Source organism: Nycticebus coucang, chromosome 10, assembly GCF_027406575.1.
Source record: "Nycticebus coucang isolate mNycCou1 chromosome 10, mNycCou1.pri, whole genome shotgun sequence".
Lineage (NCBI taxonomy): Eukaryota > Metazoa > Chordata > Mammalia > Primates > Lorisidae > Nycticebus > Nycticebus coucang.
Genome location: NC_069789.1, coordinates 132,669,200 through 132,684,804, shown reverse-complemented (window position 1 = coordinate 132,684,804; position 15,605 = coordinate 132,669,200). Strand labels below are relative to the sequence as shown.

General features: G+C 50.4%; 1 protein-coding gene across 1 annotated transcript in view; it reads left to right on the top strand.

Annotated features, from left to right (window-relative positions):
• The window catches only part of VSTM2B (V-set and transmembrane domain containing 2B), a 30,708-nt gene that overhangs the window by 13,506 nt on the left and 1,597 nt on the right, over nucleotides 1-15,605 (top strand). The gene's annotated exons all lie outside the window — the stretch shown is intronic.

The window sequence follows — 15,605 nt, the reverse complement described above, 5'->3', positions numbered from 1 at the left end:
TCTGAAAAGTGGTTAACAGTTAGCTAGGTAAAGAGAGAGGGTAGAGCAATCTATGAAGAGAGAATAGCTTATGCAATGTTCCTGTGGCAGGAAGGAGCTAATGGAATGCAAAGGCCTGAAAAAAGATTACTATGGCTGGGGCAGAGAAAGGAGAAGAGGAAACTAAGGGGAAATTAAATCAAGGTCAAACAAGGTCAAGCCATAAGGCTTTATGATGGAGAGAGGAAGCTTTGGCTTCATCCTAAGGGCAGTGGGATGGAAAGCAGATGGTAGGGGGCAGGGCATGATGCTTTTGGAAATGATCTCTCTGGCGGCCATGTGGGGACTGTAGAGGTGGGGAAGGAGTGGGTGGTGGAGACCATTTTAGAAGCAGTGATCCAGCCAAGGGATGATGAGGCTTGGACTAGCTGGATGGGTGGGTGGAATGATATCTGGGTGATAAGATGGATGGGTGAAAAAACAAGTAGCTGGTGAGTGAGTGGAGGGAAACATGTATGAATGGAGGGATAGGAGGATGGGGGTGGGTGGAAGGAAGGATAAGTGGGTAAGTATATGGATAGAAGGATGGGTGGATGGATGGAAAGATGAGCAGTTGGATGGATGGAAGGATGGATGGAAGGAGGAGAAGATAGGTAGAAGGATGAGTGGATGGATGGATGGAAGGATGTGTGGATAGTTGGATGGAAGAGTGGATGAGTGGATGGATGGATGAGCGGATGCATGGAGGGATGAGTGGATGGGAGGATGAGTGGATGGATGGATGAAAGGATGGGTGGAGGAGTGGAAGGATGAGTGGATGGATGTAAGGATGGGTAGAGGGATGAAAGGATGACTGGGTGGGTAGAAGGATGACTGGATAGGTAGAAGGATGAGTGGATGGCTGAAGGGAGGGATGGATGGGTGGAAGGAGGGGTGGATGGGTAGAAGGAGGAGTGGATGGATGGATGGATGGATGGATGCAAGGATGAGTGGATGGATGGAAGGATGGGTGGATGGATGGAAGGATAAGTGGATGGATCAATGGAAGGATGAGTGGGTGGGTGGAAGGATGACTGGATAGGTGGAAGGATAACTGGATGGGTGGGAGGATGAATGGATGGGTGGGAGGATGGAAAGATGAGTGGATGGCTGGGAGGATGAGTGGATGGGTGGAAGGATGAGTGGAAGGAAGGAAGGAAGAATAGAAGGGTGGGTGGAAGGATAAGTGGATGGGTAGATGGATGGATGGATGAGTTGATGGTTGAGTGGATGGAAAGAAGGATGGGTGGATCAGTGAGTGGATGGAAGGATGGGTGGATGGGTGGAAGGATGAGTGCATGGTTGAATGGATGGAAGGATGGTGGATGGCTAGGAGGATGAGTGGATGGGTGGATGGGTGAAAGGATGAGTGGAAGGAAGGAAGGAAGAAAAGAAGGATGGGTGGAAGGATAAGTGGATGGGTAAAAGGATGGGTGGATGGATGGATGGATGAGTGGATGGGTTGTAGGTTGAGTGGATGGGTGGAAGGATGAATGGATGGGTGGAAGGATGACTGGATGGATGGAAGGATGAGTGGATGGGTGGAAGGATGAATGGATGGGTGAATGGAAGAAAGAGTGGGTGGATGGATGGATGATGGATGGAAGGATAGGTAGATGAGTGGAAGGATAAGTAGATGAGTGGATGGATGGATGGATGGATGAATGGATGGATGGAAGGAAGGATGGGTGGATGTGTGGAAGGATGAGTGGATGGATGAGTGGAAAGATGGATAGATGGATGCATGGATGGATAGATGAATGAATGGAAGGATGGGTGGATGGGTGGAAGGATGAGTGTATGGGTGGATGGATGACTGGATGGGTGGAAGGATGAGTAGATGGATAGATGGAAGGATGAGTGGATGGGTGGCAGGATGGTGGATGGGTAGGAGGAGGGTGGAAGGAGGGATGGGTGGATAAATGAATGGATGGATGGAAGGTTGAGTGGATGAGTGGAAGGATGGATGGATAGAAGGATGGGTGGATGGATGGAATGGTGGGTGGATGGGTGAAAGGATGAGTGGATGGGTAAAAGGATGAGTGAATGGATGGGAGGACGGATGGATGCATGAGTGGATGGGGAGAAGGATGGATGGATGGATGGGTGGAAGGATGAGTGGTTGGGTGGAAGGATGAGTGGATGGATAGAAAGATGAATGGGTGTGTGGATGAAATGAAGAGTGGATGGATGGATGGATGGATCATGGATGGAAGGATGAGTGGATGGATGGATGGATGGATGGATGGATGGATGGATGGATGGAAGGAAGGAAGGATGGATGGGTGGAAGGATGAGTGGATGTGTGGAAGGATGAGTGGATGGATGGATGAGTGGATGGGTGGATCTATGGTTGGATGAGTGGATGGGTGGATGGGTGAGTGGAAGGATAGATGGATGGGTGGAAGGATGAGTGGATGAGTGGATGGCTGGATGGGTGAGTGGAAGGATGGGTGAGTGGAAGGATGGATGGGTGGAAGGATGAGTGGATGAGTGGATGGGTGAATGGGTGAGTGGAAGAACAAATGGATGGATACATGGATGGATCTATGAATGGAAGGATGGGTGTATGGGTGGAAGGATGAGTGGATGGGTGTATGGTTGGAAGGATGAGTGGATGGGTGAATGGAATGAAGAGTGGATGGATGGAACAAAGAGTGGATGGATGGATGAGTGGATGAGTGCATGGATGGAAGGATGAGTGAATGGGTGGATGGAATGAAGAGTGGATGGATGGAAAGATGAGTGGATGGGTGGAAGTATGGAAGGGTGGGTGGATGGGCGAAAGGATGAGTGGATGGATGAATGGATGAGTGGATGGGTGGAAGGATGAGTGGATGGGTGAAAGGATGAGTGAATGGATGGGAGGATGGATGGATGCAAGAGTGGATGGGGAGAAGGATGGATGGATGGATGGATGGATGGATGGATGGGTGCAAGGATAAGTGGTTGGGTGGAAGGATGAGTGGATGGATAGAAAGATGAATGGATGTGTGGACGAAATGAAGAGAAGATGGATGGATGGAAGATGGATGGAAGGAAGGAAGGATGGATGGGTGAAGGATGGAAGGATGGGTGTATGGGTGGAAGGATGAGTGGATGGGTGGATGGAATGGAGAGTGGATTGATGGATAGATGAGTGGATGAGTGCATGCATGGAAGGATGATTGAATGGGTGGAAGGAAGAGTGGATGGAAGGAAGGATGAGTGGATGGGTGGAAGGAAGGGTGGAAGGATAAGCATTTGAGTGGGTGGGTAGATGAATGGATGGATGGAAGGATGAGTGGATGAGTGAGTGGGTGGATGAAAGGAAGGATGGATAGATGGATGGAAGGATGGGTGGCTGCTTGGATGTATGGATGGGTGAATGAATTTGTGGGTAAAACATGGATTGATAGATGGGTGGATTTGGAATACAAATTGAGCCTTGCAGGATGGATGGGATTTGGGCTACAGACCTGACTAAGTTTGGAGTTCCCAGCCCCTGAACACTTCACAGTCAAGGCATTTCTTCCAGTATAGGCCATAGGAATAAACGTCCCAGATGGTGGCCTGGCCCAGAATTCCATGCCAGCCCATGCTTCTGCCTGTGGTCCCTGGGCCACTATACACAGATAGGAAGGAGGGGCAGAGCACGTGGACACAGCTGGTTCCCAGCCTGCCCCCAACTTCCCTGACCTTTCAGCCTTCAGGGGGTGGGACCCCTTTCCCTGCTGGACAACTTAACTGGTTATTATGGACATAAAAGTTAATGTAGATATATTTTACAGGCAAATCAAATCTCCAGTTGGGCAGAAGAATAACGGTATCCACATTAAAGACCTAATGTAACAAAAAATACATAAGGCAATAATTCACGAGGCATTCCATTCTACAGAGTCATCTTTTAATGTGTGACATATCCTGGGCAGCACCTCTGTACTAATTTTATTTAATGACCATTTGTTATAGAATTTCCAGAGCACTTTCCTGGGGCAATTAAAATGTATTAACCTTTTCAGTTCAATTGTGTTTCTAAAGGAAAATTCTCAGTGTGAAACTGAAATGTCCAGGTATCTTTGAGGCAGGATCCAGAGGCAGGTTCTGAGAACTGCTGTTGGGTCCTACACGCACTGACCTGGGGCCATGGGCCATCATTCCTGCCTTGGCTGGCCAGGGCCAGCCCCACTAAGCAAGACGAGAAAGCTGAGGCCTGGACCTCCATGCTGAGCAGCTTCATTGAGCAGGCATTAATTGAATGCCCACAGTTTGCCTGACCCAGGGATCTGGGACACACTTTTGCCATGAGGGGTGTGAAGGCTGCAGAGAGGAGGTGAGGTACCCCAGACAACGGGGGTGAAAATGGGGCTAGGATAGGGGACTTCAGGGAGAGCCAGGGTCCACTCATTCAAAACACAGGCAGTGGCTCAGTGCCCAAAGCACAGTGGTTACAGCTTGAGCCCAAGAGTCTGAGGTTGCTGTGCGTTGTGACACCACAGCACTCTACCAAGGGCGACATGGTGAGACTGTCTCAAACACATACACACACACACACACACAGGCAGGTCCCTCAGGTCCCCCATCTGGGCACACCAGTGCTCCAGCAATCACAAGTCCAAGAGTGTTAGGTCTCTAGGGGGCCCCAGAGAGCCTAGGGTGACTCATTTCCAAACAGTATTCTTTGGAACTCTGGGCTCAATCTCACCCCCCAGCCTCATCCAGAGCCATTCTACTTTTAATAATTTTTTGTATTGGAGTCGATGCAGCAATTAGGTTGAGAATGGGGTTCTGCTTTGAAAGATGTAAAAACAATTAATAAAATTCTAATATGTGTATAGGTGTGTGTGTATATATATGTACACATACAAAATATACATATTAATACATACACATAAATATACAAATTATATGAGCTATATAAAGTATATAAATATTTTACATATATCCTATCTTCTAAGGGAAGAATTTGAAGTGGCTTACAGAATTGCATATGGCATAAAACTTATTAATGAAAATATTGGAATAAAGAGAAGATGAAAGTGAACTCATGGCGTATTTTGAGGGAAATGTTAGATAAGGAGGCGTGTCCAACAGTGTTGGGCAGTTGAAAGGTCAGATCACTGTGACAGCCCTGCGACCCCAGAGGCACCTCAAGACAGGCCTCCCAGCCAGAGCTTATATTTGAAGACAAAAAACAGGATGCCAGTTGTGACGCTCCTGGCCCAATGCCTGGTGCCTCATGGAGGCTGAGACTAGCTCAGGAAGTCTAAGCATTCATTCATTCAACAAACATTTTGTGAGCATCTCAGGTCAGTGTGCTGGGTGACAGAGACACTTGCAGCTGAGACAGTCATGTTCTCTGCTCCCAGGATCACCCTCTAGTAGAAGAGACAGGTGTCAGAAGGTAAAAACACACCCACATACAACCCTGAAGAAATGGAACCTGCTCTAGAGAACTTAGGACCAGGGGAGTCTCCAGGCTGGGTCTGGGAGAAGGCAGGTGGGTGAATAAGAGGGCTCTGAGGACCAGCAGGGTGGACATGGGACGGACGGTGAGGCAGGGCAAGGCAGGCAGCTAGGCGAGAGAGTTTGTCCTTCAACCTGATGTGGAGCTTCTGGGGAACTTGGGGTGGGCAGATTTGCACCTTGGATTTGAAGAGGGCACTCTGGCAACCACATTAGAGTGCTGGGGTGCCCGGTGACTAGCTTGCTGGGTGGGGAGGCCAGTCAGGAGCATTGCCCCCTTCTAGGTGAGAGCTGGTGTAGTGAAAGGGAGTGTTAAAAGATCCAGAGCCAAGACAGGTGTGGGACAGTGAATTCAGGCTTAGAGTCACCTTGTAAGAGGCCTCTGGGCCTGTAGCTCAAGCTGCTAAGGCGCCAGCCACGTACACCAGAGCTGGCAGGTTCAAATTCAGCCCGGGCCTGCCAAAAAATAATGACAACTACAACCAAAAAACAGCCAGGCATTGTGGCAGGCGCCTGTAGTCCCAGCTACTTGGGAGGCTGAGGCAAGAGAATCGCTTAAGCCCGGGAGTTGGAGGTTGCTGTGAGCTATGATGTCATGGCACTCTACCCAGGGCTACAGCTTGAGGCTCTGTCTCAAAAAAAGAGGCCTCTGGGCTGGGCCAAGGAGGATAGAGGTGGCTCTGGAGAGCCAACCAATAAAGGGAAGGGCTATCTAACAAAGGGAACAGAGTGAGCCACGGCCTCCCGGCATCTCTGCCTGCACAGGAGCCCGTTTACCAGGAGGTCCAGGCCCTGGGAGTGTAGGGACAGGCGGGGCAGGACTGTCCATCCCTGGGTGGGTCAGGAAGAGCTTCCAGCTGCTGAGGAGCCAGGGCTTGATTCATGGGGACCAGGGAGGTGCTGGAGATAACCCTCTACCATCTATTGGCTGTGTGACCTTGGGCAAGTCACTTACCCTCTCTGGGGCTCACCTGTGAACAGGAAAAAACGCTCTCCTTTTGAAGAGCTGAGCACAGCTCTTTACCCTGAGGATCACATGCCCTACAACCTTGAAAGTTAGCCAGTCCAGACAGGGCCAGGCCTCCACTGAGGTGGGCAGCCTTTCCATCCCTGCCTGGGGAACATTCTGGTGTCCACTGTGGCTGCCCAGAGGCTGCACAGAACAGCAGCTGCCTGGCCACAGAAAAAGAGCCTGTTTCTCATTTTCATTAAGTGGCACCATTAAAGGATTGTTGGGGCAAAATCGCATTTCAGAGTAAATAGCAGACAGGGAAAAAGCTAACAACAAAGCTGGCTACATTAAAAAGCCATCATGACTGCTAAAATTCGGGAAAATGTCTCATCCCTGCTCTCTCCTCTCTGGAAGTAGCCTGGGGCCAGAGGTCCAGCTAAGGCACTGTGGGAGGGAGAGCGCCTGCTCCTGAGAACTGGAGTGTGGTGTGGTTAGGTGTGTAGACACAAGCCTGCTGGCCTAAGTGTGAAGTCCCAGCCCGGCTGTGTCTCCACATGGCCTTGGTATAGCAAATACAGAGAGATGCTGGCCTGTCTACTTTAACTTGACATAAACAACCAGTAACATCTTAACATAACCGTGTCCCATGCAGTGTTCGGGACATATGGTACCATATCCACTGATAACCAAATTCAAATTTAACTGGGCGTCCTGGTGGTTTTATCTGGCAACCTCACACCTTGGGTAAGTCACCCACCTCCCTGGATCTCAGTTTTCTTTTCTATAAAATGGGAAAAGAATGACTTCTACCACAACGAGGATTGAATTCAAAACAGGTAGCATACCTGTGGTGGGACCTGGCCTGAATGAGCACCAGTTACCTCTGTCTGACCCTCAAGGTGCTGGTTCCATCAGGATAAGAAGAGGGAGGACGTGTGAGGAAGCATTTACGGGGTGGAGGGCAGTGAAGGGGGCAGAGGCTGAGGACAGCGTGAACAGCACGGACAATTGTGCCAAGCCCTCTGTGCCTGGGCGTGCAGGAGGGCTCCCTGGAGGAGGAGACACCTGGATGAAGGAAGAAGAGGGAGGGAGTTCTGTAGGGTCAGCCTCCGGGAGCTTGCAGAGACCAGTCAGCCACACATGGGGCTGTGGCAGGGAGCGGCCAGGGTGACGTTGCTGTGGCACTGACGTAACAGCTCTTCCTCCCATGGGCAGAGGGCACCATCAAAGGTTCTGCACCATAGAGAGAGTTCCCCCAGGTTCATCTGAAGAGGTGGGGCAGACACAAGTGATAATGAGGGCAGGAAAATGCCTCAGGGGCACTGCTGTCACCCAGCATGGCAGAGGCCTGAACTCAGGCTGAGGCAGGGGAATGTGGGTGCGGCGAGGAACAGCTGAACCAGGTCCATGACCTGCCTCTGCTGGGTCCCCCACGAGTGGTCAGCCTCCCCCACTGCCTGGACACTGCAGCTGCCATCTGGCATTGTGCCCAGTGGCCATGATGTCACCCACTGGGGGACAGCATGTGTCAAAGCCAGGAGCTGGCTGCAAAAGGCTGGGGAGCGAAAGGAACTGGGCAAGAGGAAGGCCAAGTCCTGCCTGCCTTCTGTGGGTCTGTGTGCCACACTCAACTTTTCTGTCAAACGTCTCTATTCCCTTTAAAACCCAACATTACTTGCTGCTGGTTTTTGCCCCAGCTACCAGCCCGCATTAATTTTATGGCAGAAATTAATTCTACCCCAATTCTACTAGTGCTCAACTATTGCTCACTGACTCCCTTTGAATAAATATCCATAAAGAGGCTTTAATTAAAATGTCAACAAGGGAAGCAGCCTCCTGGCAAGGTGGTTCATTCTGACTCGGCAGCCGGCAGGGCTGGCCGGCGCTGTGTCCAGGGAAGAGCAGGAAGCCAGGCTAGCAGAGACTGGGGGGCTGTCGAAGATGGGGGTGAGCCCCCCACATCAGGGAACATAGGAACAAATGTGGCTTGTTTCTTTGTGGGCTGGCGCAGAGGAGGCAAACTCTGACACCGACGGACAGCCTGGGCGGATGACAGGTCTGAATGAGTCAGGCCAAAGGGCCTGGGACGGGGGTCTGGGAACCGGCAACTCACCCTGGGCCCAGGTTGGGTTAGCAGAGAGTGACAAGGGGAGATTCCTGCCAAGGAGGACAGCTGGACATGGGCCCACCCCAAGGGATTATAGCTTGGTGGCAAAGCAGGTTTGGGGTCTTTTCATTGAACACCTAAATCTGTGCTTTTACGTAGAAGCCTTCCAATTCTGACATGTCGGATTATAATTTACAATTTTTTTTAACTCTGTGTGTGCCAAGCTAGACCCTTCTGAAAACATACTCAGCCCTCAGGTGGCCCATTTGTGCCTTTACTGTCCCTAAGCTCTGCAGAAGACGGCATGTTGTAAGCAGTGAGGTAAGGTATGGGGAGATGGGAATATAGTGGGGAAGCAAGAGGGGCCAGTCTCCAGGAGAGCCCCCAGCACTGCCCTGGGCTCTGGCCATGCACGTCTCCCCACAGATAAAGGGATGGTGTCTGACCATGGCCAGGGTGACTCCAAAACGCCCTCCCTTTGTTCTTACTCTGCGAGCCCCTGCAGACCCACTGCACCTGGGCCCAGGAAGCTCAGAGAGGAAGCCTTCCTGATTGGCCAGGGTGGGGGAAACCAGGGTACAGCCGAGGTAGGACAGGCCCTGCCAGGTGCAGCCGAGGTAGGACAGGTCCTGCCAGCCGAGGTAGGGACAGGGGAAGAGCCCATCTGCTCCTGCTGCCCCGGGCAGGCAGGCCACTGTGTCATGGCTAAATGCATGTTCAGATTCAGCCCCTCCAGGCCGTTGTTGCCTCCGGGGGGCTGTCCCTTGTCTCTTTCTGGGACAGCAGGGAAGAAAAAAGGAGCTGAGATGAGCATCATTGAAGGGGCCCCCAGCAGCCTCGGCTTGGCTCTCTAACCTTCTTGGCCAAGAAGGCAGGTTCAAAGGAGTGTGTGCCAGCACGAGGCACAGAGCAGGCGCAGTGGCCTGATGTACTCGACACAGAGGTGGGACTTGTCCCTGAGACCCTCGCCATGGTCCTCATGGTAGGCTAGCCAGTGTTACTGTTGGGATGGCTTTGTCCATTGATGGCTGGACACTGGCTGCCCTTGAACCACTTCTTCTTTGAGCGCCTGTACTCAGCGTGTGACTATTCTGTGCCAGAAAGACACTGCATGGCAGTGCCACCCTACAAAGTGAGCCTCAGCTAAGCCAGGCTGCAGGAGGCAGGCCCCGCTGTTGTCAGCTGGCGTGTGCAGAGCCAGGCCACAAAGGCGTCTTCTTCTTACTTCCCCTTCTCAAACTTAAAAAAGAAAAAAAATCAGCGTATGAGCAAGCCCACAAAAAACCCCAGGCTCTGAGGAACATTTGTTTGCAACCCCCTGATATAGGCAACCCCTAGCCACAGTTCCCAGGCCACCAGCAGGCATGCAGTGGCAGTGGTGCCAACCAGCTGCATCTGGAGGCTCCTCAGCCCCCGATGGGGAGGGACCATGGCCCTCAACTACCCAGACCCACATGACAGGGGCTGCAGAAGTTACTGCCACGGTAGAGGGAAACCATCCTGGAAGGGTGGACAGGTGGGTGGTTGGGGAAAGGGCAGTGGCTGGCCTGGCTAGCTGTGCCCGCTGGCCAACTGGAGGGCAGCCCTCTGTGGTCCTGACACCCACAGGGCAGGCATGGTCCCCTCTGTACTCTGTCCCACAGCGCAGACCAGACACCACATGCCGGCAGAAGCCCAGGCCAGCATGTGGGAGATCAGCCCTCACCACTCTCCCACACACACACCCAGAAACCTAACTCCTGCACTGGCCTTCAGGCAGCATAGGCAGAGAGGGTCACAGAGGATGCCTGAATGAAGTCTCCCCCTTCAGTCTTATCACAAGGCAGGAAACAGCCTCACGGCTTCCACACTGCCTCCTGCAAGGACTGGAATTCTGTTGCAGATGAGGAATCCCCAGGCAGAAGCTCTTGGCTGGCCCCCTTGGTATGCTCAGGGGTGGGGGAAAGGGGGGCCTGGTTGTGCCCACAGTGTTCTTTGGGAGTTTCTTTCAAAGGCCCCAGCATCTCTTATCCTGCTCACTATCTAAATGATAAATGTTAATATCTTCATTGATAATCTTCAGCCAAAGAAGCTTTGATTTCTTTAAGAATGACTAGCAGAACGGTGAGCCTTGTTTAATATAGAGAATGAATCAGCTGCTCCGTCAGGAGGCCCCTCACCTCCCAAGCAGCCTGATTCCCCAGCTTAATCATGACAAACTCGGGCTTGCTCCGATGCTATTCCTGGTACTCCCAGGGAGGAGGGGATAGACAAACAGATCGCTAGCGTCCAATCAACGCAGTGGCTTCCATGCCAGCTGCTCACTCGGCCCAGCACCCCTAGGAACCCAGATGTCTCCAGGCCACGGGGGTGAGACAGGGGTGAGAAGGAGATTCCATCTCAGCTGAGCCACACGTGCCCTCCCTCCTGGCCTCTGCCCATGTGGTCGGGATGAGCTGGGACCAGTCATCTCCAACAGCAGTGGGCAGTCTGGGCTTCCCTGGAACTGCGGACAGCAGGTGCTGAGGGGGCCCCACAGCCAAGTGCTAGGCAGTGTTCAGTTTCCCTCCAAAAAAGGAGCCATCCTCTGGGGGAGGGGTGGACACTGGGCTGCAAAACTCCTGGATTCGAAACCATTGCTGGTATGTAGACCCCACCACCTCAGGGCCAGCCTGGACGCCAGTCTTCCTGGAGATTGTGTCTGAGTGTCACGTAGGGTGCCAAATCTTTCTTTCACCAAGGATCCGGGGAGAATCGATCTTTTTTATTATATTTTAGGTTAATACGAGGCTATAAATGATTAGGTTACATTGTTTGCATTTGTTAGATAAAGTCCCTGTTGTAGGTGTGTCCTGCACCCAGTAAGTGAGCCCATTAGGTGGGAGCACCCCAATCCCCTCCCCCTCCCCTCTCCTCCCTCCCTCCTTCCTGCTCCCCCCAACTCGAATTAAATTGAGGTTTTCTCTTGTGGGTGTGCAGTTGTTTATCTGCTGGCTTCACATTAGTACTGAGCACATTAGATACTTGCTTTTCCGTTCCTGTGACACTTTACTATTCAGAATGCTCTCCAACTCCATCCCTGTAAACACAAAAGGTGTAAAGTCTCCAATCCTGTGTGTGTTTATTTCATTTCAAGGCACAGACTTTAATGACATTCCTAAGCGGTTGCCTTATACGTGTCATGACACGAGGTACAAGAGAGATGTAAAATTGTATTAATGTTATTATGACACAAAATGTTATTGTTAACAACCAACAGTCCATCTTAAACGCTTGATTTTTGCAAATGCAAAAGTTAACTCGAATGGGTAAGCACCATATCTTAGTCACAGATTTGCCAAATATTTAACTTACTGAGTGACATTTGGAGAGCCATGAATTTACCCTGCAGCATCCCTCCACTACTCCCCTCTGCTGACCCCTCCTTAGCATGCCATACTGAAGACACTGCCAGCTCCCCATGATAGTCACACCAGTAGCAGGTGTTAAAGCTTGGGAGATACTGGAATCTGTAAAATGGAGGTACTTACCATGCTACATCTCTTAAGAAACACAAGAAAACTAAAAATTAATTGAAAAAATAATATTGCTATTTGCAAGGCAGTAGTCTCTGAATAGACCTGACCCCAAGAATGAAAAAAGCATTAACCAATATACAATCTCATAGCCATGAGTGAGATAAATATTTGTATGTCTTCTTTCCAGAAACTAAAATTTTTTGCCTCAAATGTTTTTCCAAATAGAAAAATAAATATTTCCTGAATTCATCCATAGCACTCTTGAATCAAAAAAAGTATTTTGGTTCTAGCTAAATATCTGACCAATTTCAGTTAGTGCACCCATGAAATCTGGCACACATGGCTCTTTTAATTTAATTAATTTGTTCATTTAAATAAACTGTAGCTAGCTGCATAATCAGGAATGGGTCAATCTATTTATTTTTTTCCAATTTCCATCACTTTTTTCCCCCTTTTCTTTTTTTTATTAAGTCTTTTGTACATAGATCATAAATACATTTATGCCCATTTCAGTGTGTTGATTATTTGTACAGATTGGAGTGCTTACATCATACTAATCAGCCTAGCTTTCATCTCATTTACCCAATTACAGCATTAGGACATTTGTGTTCTACACATGATAGAACCAACTTGTACTTGCACTGTGCTCCATAGTTGTGGTCCCCCTACTATCCCTCCCACCCCCGCCCCTCCGATCCTTTTTTAACGGCTCAATAGTACTCCATGGTGTACATATGCCATAGTTTATTAATCTGTTCCTGGGTTGATAGGCACTTGGATTGATTCCACATCTAGGCGATTATAAATTGAGCTGTGATAACAAATATTAGTGCAAATGTCCTTATGATAAAATGATTTTTTCTTCTCCTGGGCAGACACCTAGTACTGAGATTACAGGATCAAACAGAAGGTCTATTTGAGTTCTTGGAGGATTCTCTAGGAAGGTCTTAAAATAGGTGGTAGAGGAGAAATTTTGCCATGCCAGCAAATTTTCCTCTTGAGGTGAGGATACCCACCAACCTAAAAGTGTTCTTCTCCAGCCCTTTGTAGAGCAGAGCTGTGCATCTTTTTGCGCAGCCCTGGATTCTGAGGCACTTTTGTTGATGTGCGTGTATGGGTTAGCTTTTGCTGTGTAACAAAGGACCCCAGAACTCAGTGGCTTCAGTGTAACACCACAGGCATTTATTTAGCTCATGAATCTGTGGGTCAGAAATTTGGGCTGGGCTCACTGGGCAGTTGCTGCTGGTCTCTGCTGGGCTCATTTACCACGAGTCTATAGGCAGCTGCCATTTCACTTGGGAACAGGCTGGTCTGGACCAGTGATTTTCAACAAGTGTACCATGACACACTGGCGTGCTGCAAGAGGATCTTAGGTGTGCCACAAAAATTTTTAAAGAGGGGCGGGGCCTGTGGCTCAAAGGAGTAGGGCACAGGCCCCATATACTGGAGGTGGTGGGTTCAAACCTAGCCCTGGCCAAAAACTGCAAAAAAAAAAAATTTTTTTTTAAACATCATTCATTAAGTTATTTCAAAGGAAGTTCAAAGCTCAGTAACTCTATTCTTTTCTTTACTCTTTCTTTTTTTTTTTTTTTTTTTTTTGAGACAGAGTGCTGTGGTGTCATAGCTCACAGCAACCTCAAACTCCTGGGCACAAGCAATCCTCTTGCCTCAGCCTCTCGTGTCTCGCCCTTGTTCAGGCTGGTCTTGAATTCCCGAACTCAAGCAATCCACCTACCTCGGCCTCCCAGAGTGCTGGGATTACAGGTGTGAGCTACCACACCCGGCTTCTTTACTCTTTTTTTTTTTTTTTGATCAACATAATTTAAGTGTGCCACAGAAGTTTAACTTTATGTCTTAGTACACAGTGAAATAAAAAATGTTGGAAAACTCTGGTCTAAGGGATGGATGTCCAGTGGGACATCTCAGCAGGCAGCCTGGCCCAGGCCTGTTTGTGTGACTGTGGGTTCCAAGAGCCGCGAGAGAGTCCAAATGCACAGGCACTTTTCAGGCCTTTGTTTGGGTCACCCCCATGACATTCCCTTGACCAAAGCAAGTCATGAGTTGGGTGTGGGGGACAGGGCAGTGTCATAGAGTTGCTGGGGTGGGGGTAGGGGTCTTATGGCCATAATTGCTATAATAAGTCACTATAATATTGCTAAATCTGGACCCCAGACCAGTGAAATGTACCGTGCACATTTTGGGTTTATATAACGCCATGCCCGTTCTGTGAAGGTCGCACAGGACCCAGATGGGTGAAGGGTGTTGCCAGGGTTACACAGCTGGCAACAAGTCTAGGCTTGGAAGCCCCTCTCCCCGGAGCCAGCCCACTGCCCCGTATCACCTCCCATAGTTCCCCCAGACCCTAGTGGCAATGCGGGGCCAGGGAGAGAACCACCTGCCGCCTGGAGCCAAACCTGTCCACCTACCCAGACACCCTCCAGCAAATACCACAGACCCCAGTCTGTGCCTTCCCCAGGTATCAACCTTCAGAAGCCCCCGGGGCAGCCCCTTGCCGCCAGGGCCCAGCACAGACCTATAGGCTGGTTGTTCCATCCCTGGGTCTTCAGAAAAATCTTGGGCAATTTTAAGCTTTTCTTGAGTAGATGAGTCCCTAAGCATGGCAGTGACTCGCAGCCAGTACCTGGAGGCAAATTTAATTTGTCATCTCACCTCCTAAGCCCACGGTCCTGCAAGCCACCGGGCCAGGGTTGCTGTGCCGGCCTCACCAGCCATCAGCCATCTCTCCGTGGCTGCCAACCTGAGAGCCTGGAGTTCTATGCACCAGGGTATCTGCTTCTAAATATGTCGTGTAGATTGTTTCTGTCTCTCCCGCTCCTGCCTGAGTGTCAGGGTCTGCAGATAGATCTGGGAGGCCCGTGGGCCTGGTCTGACAGGCTGAGCTCTGCATGCTCAGGGGACAGTGGTCTGCTCTGAACCCCCATCTCCCACATGCCTGAGCCTCAGTGAATTCCACCGGGCACCTGGCCACCATCAGCTGTTCCCTCACTGCCTCCAGATCTCATCCTTCCCAGAGATGTGTGACAGCGAGGAGCCGCAAAGAGGGACCCAAGCCTTTGCAGTGTCCACCACCCTGTGATTCCTCCTGCTGACCCTGGCCAGAGGCAAGGTGTCCCCTGAGCCAAGCTGCGGGAGGGCCAGGAGGGATGACCGTCTGAAAAATTAAGATCTGAAGAGGAAGGTTAGACACTCGGAGTTTCCTGTCCTCATGCCTCTCACTCAGAGCTCCGGATGTGGACGAGACTCTTACCTTGCTGTCATTCAAATGCATGAACACGGCCCATGTTTCCCAAAACGGAAAGATGGAATCCTGGAGGTTCAAGCCGGGTCATTTGTCCCACCCACTCCTTCTGGAAAGGGGAGATGAGGTCCCAGAACATGAGCTCTGTGACATAGGCAGTTATGACCAGAGCAAGAACAGTTGGGGAGCAGGGCAGGGGGACCACCGTGGACAGGAAAGGCTAATGGCGTTTCCACCTACAAAGAGGGAAATTTGTGCACCCAGGCCCAGACTCGTCAGGGAAACCACAAATCTGTGTTTTTGAGGCTGGAAGGAACTGGTCCTCCT